At 40.4% G+C, this 12,555-nt stretch overlaps 2 long non-coding RNA genes across 3 annotated transcripts; one reads left to right on the top strand and one right to left on the bottom strand.

The window, feature by feature from the left end:
• Positions 1–1,361: 1,361 nt before the first annotated feature.
• On the bottom strand, positions 1,362–3,294 carry LOC135094444 (uncharacterized). The gene is made up of 4 exons (XR_010263816.1): positions 2,474–3,294; positions 2,239–2,395; positions 1,883–2,087; positions 1,362–1,536 (listed from the first exon to the last, which is right to left on the bottom strand). It is a non-coding gene; the product is annotated as an uncharacterized LOC135094444 (long non-coding RNA).
• Positions 3,295–6,567: 3,273 nt separating this feature from the next.
• LOC135094445 (uncharacterized) lies at positions 6,568–11,940 on the top strand. 2 transcript variants are annotated; one of them, XR_010263818.1, is made up of 6 exons: positions 6,568–7,375; positions 7,949–8,153; positions 8,974–9,147; positions 10,389–10,494; positions 10,872–11,031; positions 11,580–11,940. It is a non-coding gene; the product is annotated as an uncharacterized LOC135094445 (long non-coding RNA). The 2 variants fall into 2 exon arrangements; XR_010263817.1 differs by having other exon boundaries at positions 6,614–7,375; positions 7,949–9,147.
• Positions 11,941–12,555: the final 615 nt, after the last annotated feature.

The following is a 12,555-nucleotide window of genomic DNA, read 5'->3' on the forward strand; positions in this document are numbered from 1 at the left end:
CAGGGACGGACAGTTGTTTATAGGCATTTTTACATTATTTTTAGTGTACAACCATCCAAAAGGCATTTAGCTCAGTGTTACTGCAACAACCACACTACTGAATGTAGGGTTTCCTGTTTCATTAGAGATTTCTCTGCAGTGGTGTTTTCAATACAAGGAGTGTTTTCTATAGTTATTTTCTTTATTTTGAGGGCTTGCTATAATATCCTGCACAACTCTAAAAATACATCAAATTAACCTCCCACCAAAGCACAATACAGACACTTCCATTGGCTGTAACATTACTGCTAATACTGCAACATTCTTCCTGAGGGGAACCACACACATTAACAATAACACATGTTACAAAAAACTACACCAAACATATTAAGCTCAACATTTTTGTATAATAATTTTTAGAAACATGAATGACCAAAAATGGTTCTAGGATAAAACAGGAAAAAAATGACAGAACACTACAGCATAACAGTACAAATGGCAGGTGTGTCTCTTTTCTCTTATTCCTTATTTGCAAGGATTAAAGCTGTTACCTTCTTGTTACACAAGAAGTGGGACGGTACAGTTCGCTAAGCTGCCGGTACACGTAGGATGGTGCAGTACCTCGACTGAAATAAAAGAGATTTAAATGGTCAGCAGCCATTATTTAAAGCTAAGTGAGTAGATGTGCAAGATAAACAGGGTACAGTAAAATCCCTCTTATCCGGCATCAACGGGACCGCCGACGTGCCGGATACTTGAATAGAAGTGAAATTATGTCCACAACGACCACCCTACACTCACGCATCTTACCACAACAATGATCAGCTGATCTGATCAGCTGCTTAAGTGTAAGCACAACACACTTCCTTTTTTCTACAACTTTAGGCGTGATGAAGGCGTCAGGCGATAAACAGTGCACACGCGGGACTGAGTCACTGAGTAAACACAGTGCAGTGGGCTGCGGGTGGCGCGAAGCAGTGCGCTGTGGTGGCAAGGGGACGGAGTATGCCTCGCGTGGGAATTTTAATTGATTTTCTGAGTACACGTTGATTTTTTATTGATTTTAAGGCTCGGGGAAAAATGTGCCGGATACTTGAAGCTGCCGGATGAGAGGGATTTTACTGTATAATAAATTGAGTAAGTTGTTTATCTCACTCATAAGTAAAACATAAAGGCCTTTCATTTGATGCATTTAGGATCAGAAGTTTTACTGGGAGATGAAGTACAGTGCTAAATAACAGTTTGTGCATAAAGCTGACAAATACTGATGTCTCCTGAGGTCAGCCCAGGCCCAACAAGGAAAGCAAATGAAAAAATTAAATGAACCCCCAACATCACACCTTGAAAGGACCACACAGTCATATGAACAACACAAACTCACTTGTTAGTTATCAAACTGGTGACATTTTCTGGAGGAACGTAATCTAGTTGAGTCAGCGCAGTATTTACAGACGGCCAAAACTTTGTTCCCTCTGGGATAATAGAAGTGGTGGTTTGGTGGCTTATTTCTTCACAGCCCATCAAGCTAAATTTGTATGTGGGAGTGCACACATACAGCTGAAAATGAAGATTTGTGACAATAAGCAAAATGCACAGTTCATGCCATGATTTTCAATATTATATAGGTACTGATCTGATAGTATCTAGCTCCACATGAGACAACAACAGGTTGAGGTTTGAGAAAGGACCATCCAACACTCAACACGAGGAATGTATATCCACCTACATGAAATAAACATGTGGAAAAGGAATGTATCAAAAACTGGAATCAAGAATTTCTGTGAGAATAAAATGGTATGTACTTTTGTGATACCTTCCCTGTTCAATTTGCAACAGTAAATATGTTTCAAATACTGCCCCACTGAAAGAGGTATCAGGATAATGACTAACAAATAAAACTTACTGGAACAGAATAAAACTTTGGTGGTGAGGCAAGAGAGGCTGCACCAACAAAGGTCTCAATGCCTCCGTTGGTCACCACCGTCTCGGTGCCAACGATGACCTTTGATGACCTTGTTGACACGTGACATGATGGGGAACACTGCAGAGTCTTGAATTAATGTTGTCTCAATTCCAGCAGTACATAAAGCTTTTGCCACTGGGTGACCCTGCACAAGTAAAAGATGTATTGAGAACATAAGAACATAATAAAATAAAGGAAGCTGCAAGAAGCCATCACCCCTACATGTGGCAGTCCCTGTGTTATGTATTGTGCACATCAGACACGATGACGTGAAAGAGACGCATAAAACACCTTACATCATATTTAGGGGCACGTTCGGCAACAATAACGTGGAATTTCCTTTGTGTGGCTGCCTTGGTCAGGAAGGCCAAGACCAGTGGACACATTGCACACGTCACAATGACCTCATCATTGTGAATCTTGCTTACACCTTGGGCAGCTATCAATTCTTGGCTGAAATAAAAGGAATCAATATAATACTGGTAACAAACAATGTCAATGTCCCAAATGTCAGTGTAATCTTTACTCTACCTTTGTTCAACCTCAGCTTTCTGTTCACCAATGGCCTCAAGTACTCTGTCCTGCAGCTCTGGAATAACCTCCGTGCATTTTGGAAGATCTCCACATGCAGGGTGAGTCTACTAGCATGGACTGTGAGAGGCTTGGGTACTCCACACCTTGCTTCTCTCCACGTGGTGTGTTGTGTTCGTCAAATACTATCTGCGTGAAGAAGAAAAATAACTTAAATAAATAAATGAGATACACACACACACACACACACACACGAGGGCAGACAGGCAAAATACGGAGAGAGAGAGAGAGAGAGGCTGTACTTAAGCAATTATATCTTTCCATACCACACACACACACACACACACACACACGCACACGAACGTTTCCCTAAGGGCGTTACATCACTGTGGAAAAATAACTTAAATAAATAAATGAGATACACACACACACACACACACACACACGAGGGCAGACAAGCAAAATACGTAGAGAGAGAGAGAGAGAGAGGCTGTACTTAAGCAATTATATCTTTCCATACCACACACACACACACACACACGCACACGAACGTTTCCCTAAGGGCTCTCCTTGACACACAGAGAAAGGCTGGTAATTCTCTGTTGATCATTAGCTACAGTATGGAAGCCTCTGTTATACTTGGATATCTCTGTGAAGTATTGTTGTTTTTTAACGTCAAATGGTAAATACTTAATAATGATAAGCTGAGATATAACACAGTATTAAGCCAAGCCTTCAATTCACACAAGCTTTTCAATGATTTCACATTACGCCACACAAGGGACGAGACATTGCAGTGCAAGTCCCGCCAGGACCAGTTTGAATTTGGCGCTTCAATCAGTAACATCTAGATACTTTGACAATTACAGTTATAATGGCCTGAGATTTATTTTTACACGCTTATAATTCTTTATATTTAATTTTCTATTAGTTTAGTGTAATATAAAAGAAGTTGGTGCTTGATATTGAAAGCTAAAAGTGTCTTGTGGATAGGTTTGCCTGCGTACTGTGCGGAGCAGGCTGGGACTGACGACACAACCAGACGTCAGACACAAGGCACTAGGTTAAAAGGGTGCCATAAACTGTGGCTTTATTTAACGTATTTTGGCAGAACAAGACAGTGACAGGGGCCGTGGTGGGTGCCTGCGTGTGCTGGTGCAAGCTTGGTGCCTGCCGGGAGGTGCCTGCAGTGCCACAAGGGATAATATTGGTAAGAAACCGGCCCACCACTTGTCCAGCCAGCTAATTTGCACAGTGTGATGTAACAGGCGGTAACTGTGATAGTGTTGTTACGTGTCACCCACAACAACAACACAGGGCTGTCAGGTCAGTGGTTAACCTTACTGTTTATTGTTGAGCCTCGTATTTCATGTTTTTGCACCTGGTTAGGAATATATTGACGTGACCCAGCATTCCACGGTGCCACAAGCGCTCCAAGCCTCCACCACAAAACTCTTACTAATTAACCATGACAGGAATTATAAAAACGTCAAAAAAATACACTTATCTAATGTTATCAGCTGAGGTGGAGGCAGCCTTCCCCATTTGTCCGCCAATATCTGCTTCATTTGTCACTTATTGTAAGCCTAACACGTCACTAAGTGGAGCCACATAACTAGGCTTTCATATCCGCTAGCTAGATATATCTGCCATTGCCTCATTTAGTTACGATGGAAGAATAACAGGCAAAATAGCGGCCGTTCTCTCCACTGACAAGGGCCGCCATGATGCCTGGCTACCTCTGCCAACCTGCTTCATCCTGTGGGTTCCAATATTTTTTTATTTTTTTCTTAACTTCTTTATTCTGCTGGTATAGCATGTTTTTTATGGTTTATAAAAATAATTATTTGCTTTAGAAGTATTTTCGTGGCTTGTGTTGAGTTGTGTTGAATTTTGTGTTGCTTGCCGAAAATGCGGGGTGTTTTTTTAGCAGTATTTTGACAAACTTGATTTTTTATTTCACGTTCTAACTACGTCTTTTGTATTTCTAAAAATTGCTTATGATTTTTAAATTGTTTTTTGGTTCCTGTTGAGAGAAATAAGTGGACTTTAAAAATGGTTTATGGTCCTGTTAAAAGTTGTTATTACAACACTTTTTGTGTTATTGTCTCTCTATTTGAGCTTGTAACTAACTTTTCATTGCTTGAAAAAATTGTTTGTATGTTTTAAAGTGTTTTATCTTGTTGTTGAGTCAAAATAGGTGGACTTTCCAGTGGTTTTTAATCGTATTTAAGTTCAACACTTGGTTTTTACACAATTTCGGTTTTATTTGTTTACTTCTTGTTCCAGGTCACTTTTGATTGTGTAAGATGATAGTTCAGATTTTTTAAAAATTTTTACGTTCCTAAAAATTCAAATGTTGTGGACTTTTCAATGATTTAAATGGTGCCGAATATTTCAACACTTTTTCCATATTTCATTTGGATATTTTTCAAATACTACTCAGGCTAGAGCTGTTTTGATATTGTGAATATTAGTTTAAGTATTTGTCAAGTCAGAATATATAAGGCATTCCAGCCTAGCTCCATTTTTTCGAGGGGTCAATTTCGAAATGAAATCCGTTACGGTACGTAAAATTGCCGTGACGTCACGGCCGCCATCATGGACCAGGGACCTTGATCGGCTCCGCTGTCTCCTCGGTAATATTTATCGTATTTTGCAGTGTTTTCCTGGTGTTTCCACGTCTTTCTAGACTCAGACGTGTAGATAAGACTAGAATGAGTAAGAAAATAAGAGAAAAAGAGGAGGAAAATGAAGGGAGAAGGAATAGAGGAGGTGGTAAGACAGGAAAATGCTAAGAAAACAATATTTAGGTTAATTTTCCCTGCTGCCCTGTCTGTCTTTGTAGTATTTGTCTTCCTTGACAGTGCTTTCAGTGTATTTGGTGTGTTTAGGGGGTGTTGGAGTGTGTCTGGAGGTGTTTATGGGGTGTTGGAGTGTGTGTTGATGGGATGTGGTGATGTTTGAGTCAATATTTAGCGTTCCTGGTGCGTTTTGGGGTGTCTTAGGCTTGTTTAGGAGTGCTTTAAGTGTGTTTTGGACTGTTTGCAATGTTTTGAGATGTTTCGAGTGTATTTTGGGATGTTATGGATGAGTTTGGGTGTGTTGTGTGGATACGGGTGAGTTGTGGCCGCGTTTGTGGGTATTTTTGGGTATTCTAGGTCAGTCTGGGTGTGTTTTGGGGTGTATTGAGTGTGTTTTGGGCCGTTTTCAGTGTTTTGGAATGTTTTAAGTGTGTTTTGGGATGTTATGGATGAGTTTGAGTGTGTTTTGGGTTGTTACGGTGTGTTTTGGATGCGTTTTAAGTCAATTTGGGTGAGTTTTGGAGTATTTTAAGTGTGTTTGGGCATATTTTGGTGCCTTTTCGATGTGTTTAGGATGTTTTTTGTGCGTTTAGGAATGTTCTGGATATGTTTAAGGTGTTTTAAGGTGTTTTAGTGTGGTTGGAGTTGCTTTTGAGGTGTTTTGGTTATGTTATAGGCATGTTGCAGATAAGTACTGGGTCTTTGAGGGTAGAAGTGGTGTGCTTGAGGTAAAATAAAAGGTTCTGGAGTGTTTAAGGGGGGACTGTGATAGTAGAAGCGTGTCAGGGGTGTTATAGCGTGTGTTGTGATGTATGAAGCTTCTAGATGCACGTGTGTGGGATGTCTGGGTCTTTACGAGGTGTTGTGGTGTTGGAGTCCTAGCAGGGGAAGGTACTGGAGGTTGTAGTGATGGGTAGAGGGTAAAAACAGAGGTACACTTTAGGTTAGGTAAGGTTAAGTGTTCATTGGTGTTGATTCAGTAATACGATCTTTTTTTCTTTTAAGATACAAATGTAGAGGGACGAAATAGGGAAGCAGGAAGACCACCACCACCACCACCATCACCACCAGCAGTGTGGAAGAAAGTTTAGGCAAGCGAAGAAAGTTGGAAAATTAATAATTAAACGCTTGCTGTCTTTTATTATCTTGAGTATAAAATGGTTATATGACAATCTCTCTCTCTCTCTCTCTCTCTCTCTCTCTCTCTCTCTCTCAGCTTTGTATTAGTTACCCGTTGACAGAAGTGACAGCCGCGTTTTCTCTTGTCAGATGTAAACAAAGCAGTAGTTTCCTTCCAGCTGGTTATAAAACTCTTTCTCGCTCTTCCTCACTCTCTCACGTCACGGAAGCAGTGTGTGTGTGTGTGTGTGTGTGTGTGAAGAAGAAAATGTTATATTATATCTACGTGTTTAAAAGTTTCCTTCATTTAAGTCCAAAGAGGCTGGCTGGCTGATGCTAAGGAAGGAAGAAAGGGGTGGTGTTTAGGGGTCTGGGATGGAAAGCGAGTGATGTGTTTTGTAGCCTTCAGATAAAAAATATTAACAAAGTTTACACAGTGGGAAAATTTTGGTGGTGAGAGAGAAAATGACTAAAATATTACCTCAAATTTAACCAAACGTGGTGGAGCTTCACACTCCTCAGCTGACCCTAATCAAACCAAGCCTAACCCAAAGAAGCCTACCCTAACTTGTGTCTGGTGCTTCCTCCTCCCCAAGACTGGCTATCTCGTGTCTTAATCCCAAGCTGGCCTAACCAAACTTTACCTAACCTAACCTAAGCAATTCTAACCTAGCCAAACCTTACCTAAGCAAGCCTAACCTAGCCAAGCCTTACCTAACCTAACCTAACCTAACCTCACCTAACCTAACCTAAAGAAACCTAGCCAATCCTAACATTACCTAGCCTAACCAAACCTAACCTAACCTACATCCTCTTCCCACGGCCCCACTTAACCAAACCTAATGTAACTTTCAGAGCAACGGCAACCCTCCGATCCGGCAAGCAAGTTGGCGGCAGCGATGGCGGTGGCGGCGGCAGTGGTGGTGAGGTGGACGGCAGGGACAGAGGGGCAGTACAGGCTGCGGACATCAAGGAGAAGGTGAGCAGGGTGTTGTGTTGGTGTGTGTTGCTAAGCTGAGATGCAATATTTGTCACTCAACACTCATGCAACACTGCCTCCATGCACAAGTGTGTCGGGAAAATGATTTAAAGTCGTAAAAATGTTCTTGTTTTACTTTATTTATTTATTTATTTATTTTGTTTTATTTTTTGTATATATAGGAGGGACACTGGTCAAAGGGAACTAAGTACAATAAGAAAAAAATACTGAGAAAAAATAAAAGATAAAAAAGACCTCACTTAACCTAACCTAACCTAACATAAGCTAACTTAACCTAACATAACTTAGCCTAACCTCTTTTAACCTAACATAACTTAACCTAACTTAACTTAACCTAACCTAACTTAACCTAACCTCTTTTAACCTAACCTCTTTTAACCTAACCTAACCTAACTTAACTTAACCTAACCTAACTTAACCTAACCTCACTTAACCTAACCTAACGTAACTTAACCTAACCTAACCTAACCTCACTTAACCTAACCTCACTTAACCTAACATAACCTAACCTCACTTAACCTAACGTAACCTAACCTAACCTAACACCCACAGAGGAACGCACGGACAAGCAAGGTGTTATTCGGCAGTCTGATCCTGGACCTGCTCGGCTTGAAGGTGGTGCTGCCCGTGTCTCCTGCTCTCCTCGACTGTTACTCCAAGCACAACACCAGCGGCTTGTATTCCTCTCAGCTCTCCTGTGTGGCTTATTACCAGCATATCATCGGTTTCGCTGCGAGGTTCCATTCTGTCTTGTTTGGTAATTAAGTGGGTTTGTTGTGTTTTGTATTGGTTTATATATTTTTAGCTTGTTTTTATTATTATTTTTTCAATTTTTTTATCCTATTATCTATTTATTTATTTTTTGTTTGTTTGTTTGTTTACAGGGTGTGTGTGTGTGTTTGTTTGTGTTCCTGCTGTTCAATATTGCAGCTTGTTTTCTTTATTATTGTTATTTTGTGTTTTATTCTATTTCAGTGTTCTGAGGGAGTCTTCAGGTGTTTTTGGGGTGTTTTGGGGTGTTTTTGGAGTGTTTTGGGGTGTTTTTGGTGTGTTGTGAAGTGTTTTGATGTGTTTTCGGGTGGTTAAGGGGTGTTTTGAAGTGTTTTGTGGTGTTGTGGAGGTGTTTTGGGATTTTTGGTGTGTTTTAAAGTGTTTTGGGATGTTTTTGGAATGTTTTGATGTGTTTTGAGATGTTTAGGAGTATTTTTGGAGTATTTTGGTGTGTTTTTGGAGTGTTTTGGGATGTGTTTGTAGTGTTTTGGGGTGTTTTGGGGTATTTTGAAGGTGTTTTGGTGTGTTTTTGGAGTGTTTTGGGGTATTTTGGGATGTTTTGGTGTGTTTTGGATTATTTTGAGAGTGTTTTGGTGTGTTTTTGGAGTGTTTCTGGGTGTTTTGGAGTATTTTGAGGGTGTTTAAAGGTGTTGTGGTAGTTTAAAATATATTGTTAGTTTACTTTTTTTTAACTTTTTATTTTCTTATGCATTATTTTATTTCTTATTTATATTGTGGTGTGTTGTCGGTGTGTCCTAACCTAACCTAACCAGCCTACCCTCTCCTAACCTCTCCTCAACCCACAGGCACTGATTGGCGTGACATTCAGCATAGGCTTCACCGTCGGGCACACTGTGGGGGCTGCGTTCTCCCGCAGGGGAAGTACTGGGTGGTTCGCGGCCTCGGCTGTCTACGCACGCACTCTCACTGTGGCTAACATAATATTCTTTGCTGTCTTCTTCCAGGAATCGCTGCCTGAGGTGTGTGTGTGTGTGTGTGTCTCATTTTTTTTTTTTATGTATATTTTTTTTGTTTTTGTATAATTTTTGCTTATTTTTTTCCTTTCATTTTTTCTTTCTTTGCTTATTTTGTAATTTGTTTGTATTTCCTTGTGTCTCTGAATGTTGTTAAAGAGAGGTGCATTGTGAGTAAAGCATCATTTTCTCTTTCCTTTCCTCATTTCTTTACTTTTCCCTCTTATTCCTTCCTTTCTGTCATCATTACAAACCCTTTCTATTCATTACAAACCCTTTCTCTCATTTTCCTTACCATAAACCATCAAAACATCTTAACAATCTCATTTAAATCACTTTTCTTTTCATTATCATCTGTTTGTTTACATTCTCTTGCTTTCTTTCACTTATTAATTCATTACACTCCTGTTTGTGTGTTTAGGAATGTTTTGAGATATTTTGGGGTGTTTTGGAGGTGGTTTGGGGTGTTTTTTCAAGTGTTTTGAGGTAAATTGTCTGTTTTTGGGTATATTTGTCTGTTTTTGTCTGTTTTTTGGGTATTATTGGGGTTTTGGAGGTGTTTTTGGGTGTGTTTTTGCAAGTGTTTTGAGGTAAATTGTCTTTTTTGGGTATTTTTTTGGTTTTGGAGATGTTTTGTGGGTGTTTTTGCAAGTGTTTTGAGGTAAATTGTCTTTTTTGGGTATTATTGGGGTTTTGGAGGTGTTTTTTCAAGTGTTTTGAGGTAAATTGTCTTTTTTTGGGTATTATTGGGGTTTTGGAGGTGTTTTGGGGGTGTTTTTTCAAGTGTTTTGAGGTAAATTGACTGTTTTTGGGTGTTTAATGGTGTTTTGGGAGTGTTTTGCAAGTTTTTGAGGTAAATAGTGTGTTTTGGGGTATTTAATGGTGTTTTGAGAGTGTTTTGCAAGTGTTTTGAGGTAAATAGTGTGTTTTGGGGTGTTTAATTTTGTTTTGGGAGTGTTTTGCAAGTGTTTTGAGGTAAATAGTTTGTTTTGGGGTGTTTAATGGTGTCTTGGTGGTGTTTCAGGGTTATATAGGGGTGTTTGGGGGTGATCTAGGGTAAGTAGTGTTATCAAGGCTGTAGTGGAAGTTACTGTGGGTTTTCAAGGGGTGTTTCCATGGTGATTCACTTGTATTTTATCCCTTGTACAGTAAAACTCCCTTTCCCTGAGTTGGCAACACTGTTTGTTTACGTTCGCTGTTGTCTCGTCGTGTGTGAGTCAGATTTGTGTCTTGTTCTTCCACCGCAGGGCAGAAGGAGGAGGGACATCGGTGCCAGTTTGACCGAGGCTCGGGAGGTGATCAATCCTAGGGCTCTGTTCTCCGTCAGCTGTGTCAAGGGCCTGGGCAGAGAAGGTGTGTGTGTGTGTGTTTGTATGTTCAGTATTGTGTGTTTGTTCGTGTTTGTAGTATTGTGTGTGTGTGTGTGTGTACTAGCAAATATTCCCTTATGTTTACTCCTGAAACACACACACACACACACACACACACACACACACACACACACACACACACACACACACACACACACACACACACACACACACACACACACACACACACCACCTCCCGTTCCTCCTCCTCCCACACACACACACATACACTACCTCCCGTTCCTCCTCTTCCTCCTCTCCCTTCATTCATAAACATCTGTCTTTCTCTCTCTCTGTAGAACGCATGAAATTAATACAACTTAGCCGAGTTTACTTCCTCTACCTGTTCCTGTGTTCCAGCCTGGAGTTAACGCTGATCTTCGCGACCCACCACAAGCATAGTTACGACTCGTTGGCGCAGGACCGCAAGTTTTCCTTCCTGGGCCTGGTCATGGCAATTACACAGAGAGGGTTTATGCGAAGTGTTAAGACTGGAACTGAAAAAGCAACTGCCAATTAGGTATGGTGTGTTCTGGGGTTTGTGTGTGTGTGTGTGTGTGTTGGAGAGGGTTTGTGTGTGTGTGTGGCCGGGAATGGGTTGCCTGTGTGTGTGTTTTTAAGGGTGTTTTCATGGTTCGAGTTTAACAGGGTGTAGTGGAAGTTACTGAGGTTTTCAAGGGTGTTTTTCATGGTTCTTGTTTAACAGGGTGTAGTGGAAGTTACTGGGGTTTTCAAGGGTGTTTTCATGGTTTTTGTTTAACAGGGTGTAGTGGAAGTTACTGGGGTTTTCAAGGGTGTTTTCATGGTTCTAGTCTAACAGGCTGTAGTGCAAGTTACTGGGGTTTTCAAGGATGTTTTCATGGTTCTAGTTTAATGGGCTGTAGTGGAAGTTACTGAGGTTTACAAAGTATATTTTCAAATCTATATTTTTACTGAGTAGAATTACAATATAAAACAACAGGATTTATCAGTAACAGTTTAAGTAACAATTAGTTTAAGATCATATTATTTTCTTTTCCTTGCATTTAATCATTGTATGCCTGTATCTAATTCATGTTGGTTTCACAGGCACACACCTACATTGTGATGCAGCTCCTTGGAGGTGGAGAGCTGGCTGCCTCAGAGGATCAGGAAACACGAGAGGTTCACAGAGGCTCGCCTCGGGCTTCGGTCGTCGTGAGGAACCTGGTGTCAGCAGTTCACTACGTGCACAGGAAAAGCATCAGTGTTCACGGAGACCTAAAGCCAGACAGGGGTGAAAAGGGTTGGTGTTGAGGATAGACAGAAAAGAAAAGAAAAGAAAGGAAAGGTAAAAAAAGGAAGTTTTTTTGCATTGATTTTCCATCTGCTTATTTTAAAGAATTTATTGCACGGAATATTATTGATCTCCATCATTTGTATGGCCTTTATAATAAAAAGTATGAATTTATTCCATTCAGATATTATCCTTCTCCGAGGCCATTCTAATCTAAACATCTTTTCACGGAATCTCTTGTTCAAGGATTCTTCTGAAGATTCAGTTATTAAGATTGTGGATTTTGGGTTTGCACATTTGATGCCTGACAAGGAAAAGGATGGCAGCACGAAGACACCGTGCTTCACTGTTCACTATGCAGCGCCAGAAGTGTTGCTGCAAGCTGTGCAGAAGGGAGCAAATGGTACCGCTTGAACATTCATGCACTGGTTGAGTATCTTGTGTGTAATTTTATGATGAAAGGTTTTTAATGCAGGGACGGACAGTTGTTTATAGGCATTTTTACATTATTTTTAGTGTACAACCATCCAAAAGGCATTTAGCTCAGTGTTACTGCAACAACCACACAGTACTGAATGTAGGGTTTCCTGTTTCATTAGAGATTTCTCTGCAGTGGTGTTTTCAATACAAGGAGTGTTTTCTATAGTTATTTTCTTTATTTTGAGGGCTTGCTATAATATCCTGCACAACTCTAAAAATACATCAAATTAACCTCCCACCAAAGCACAATACAGACACTTCCATTGGCTGTAACATTACTGCTAATACTGCAACATTCTTCCTGAGGGG

This window comes from Scylla paramamosain, chromosome 45, assembly GCF_035594125.1.
Source record: "Scylla paramamosain isolate STU-SP2022 chromosome 45, ASM3559412v1, whole genome shotgun sequence".
NCBI classification, from domain to species: Eukaryota; Metazoa; Arthropoda; class Malacostraca; order Decapoda; family Portunidae; genus Scylla; species Scylla paramamosain.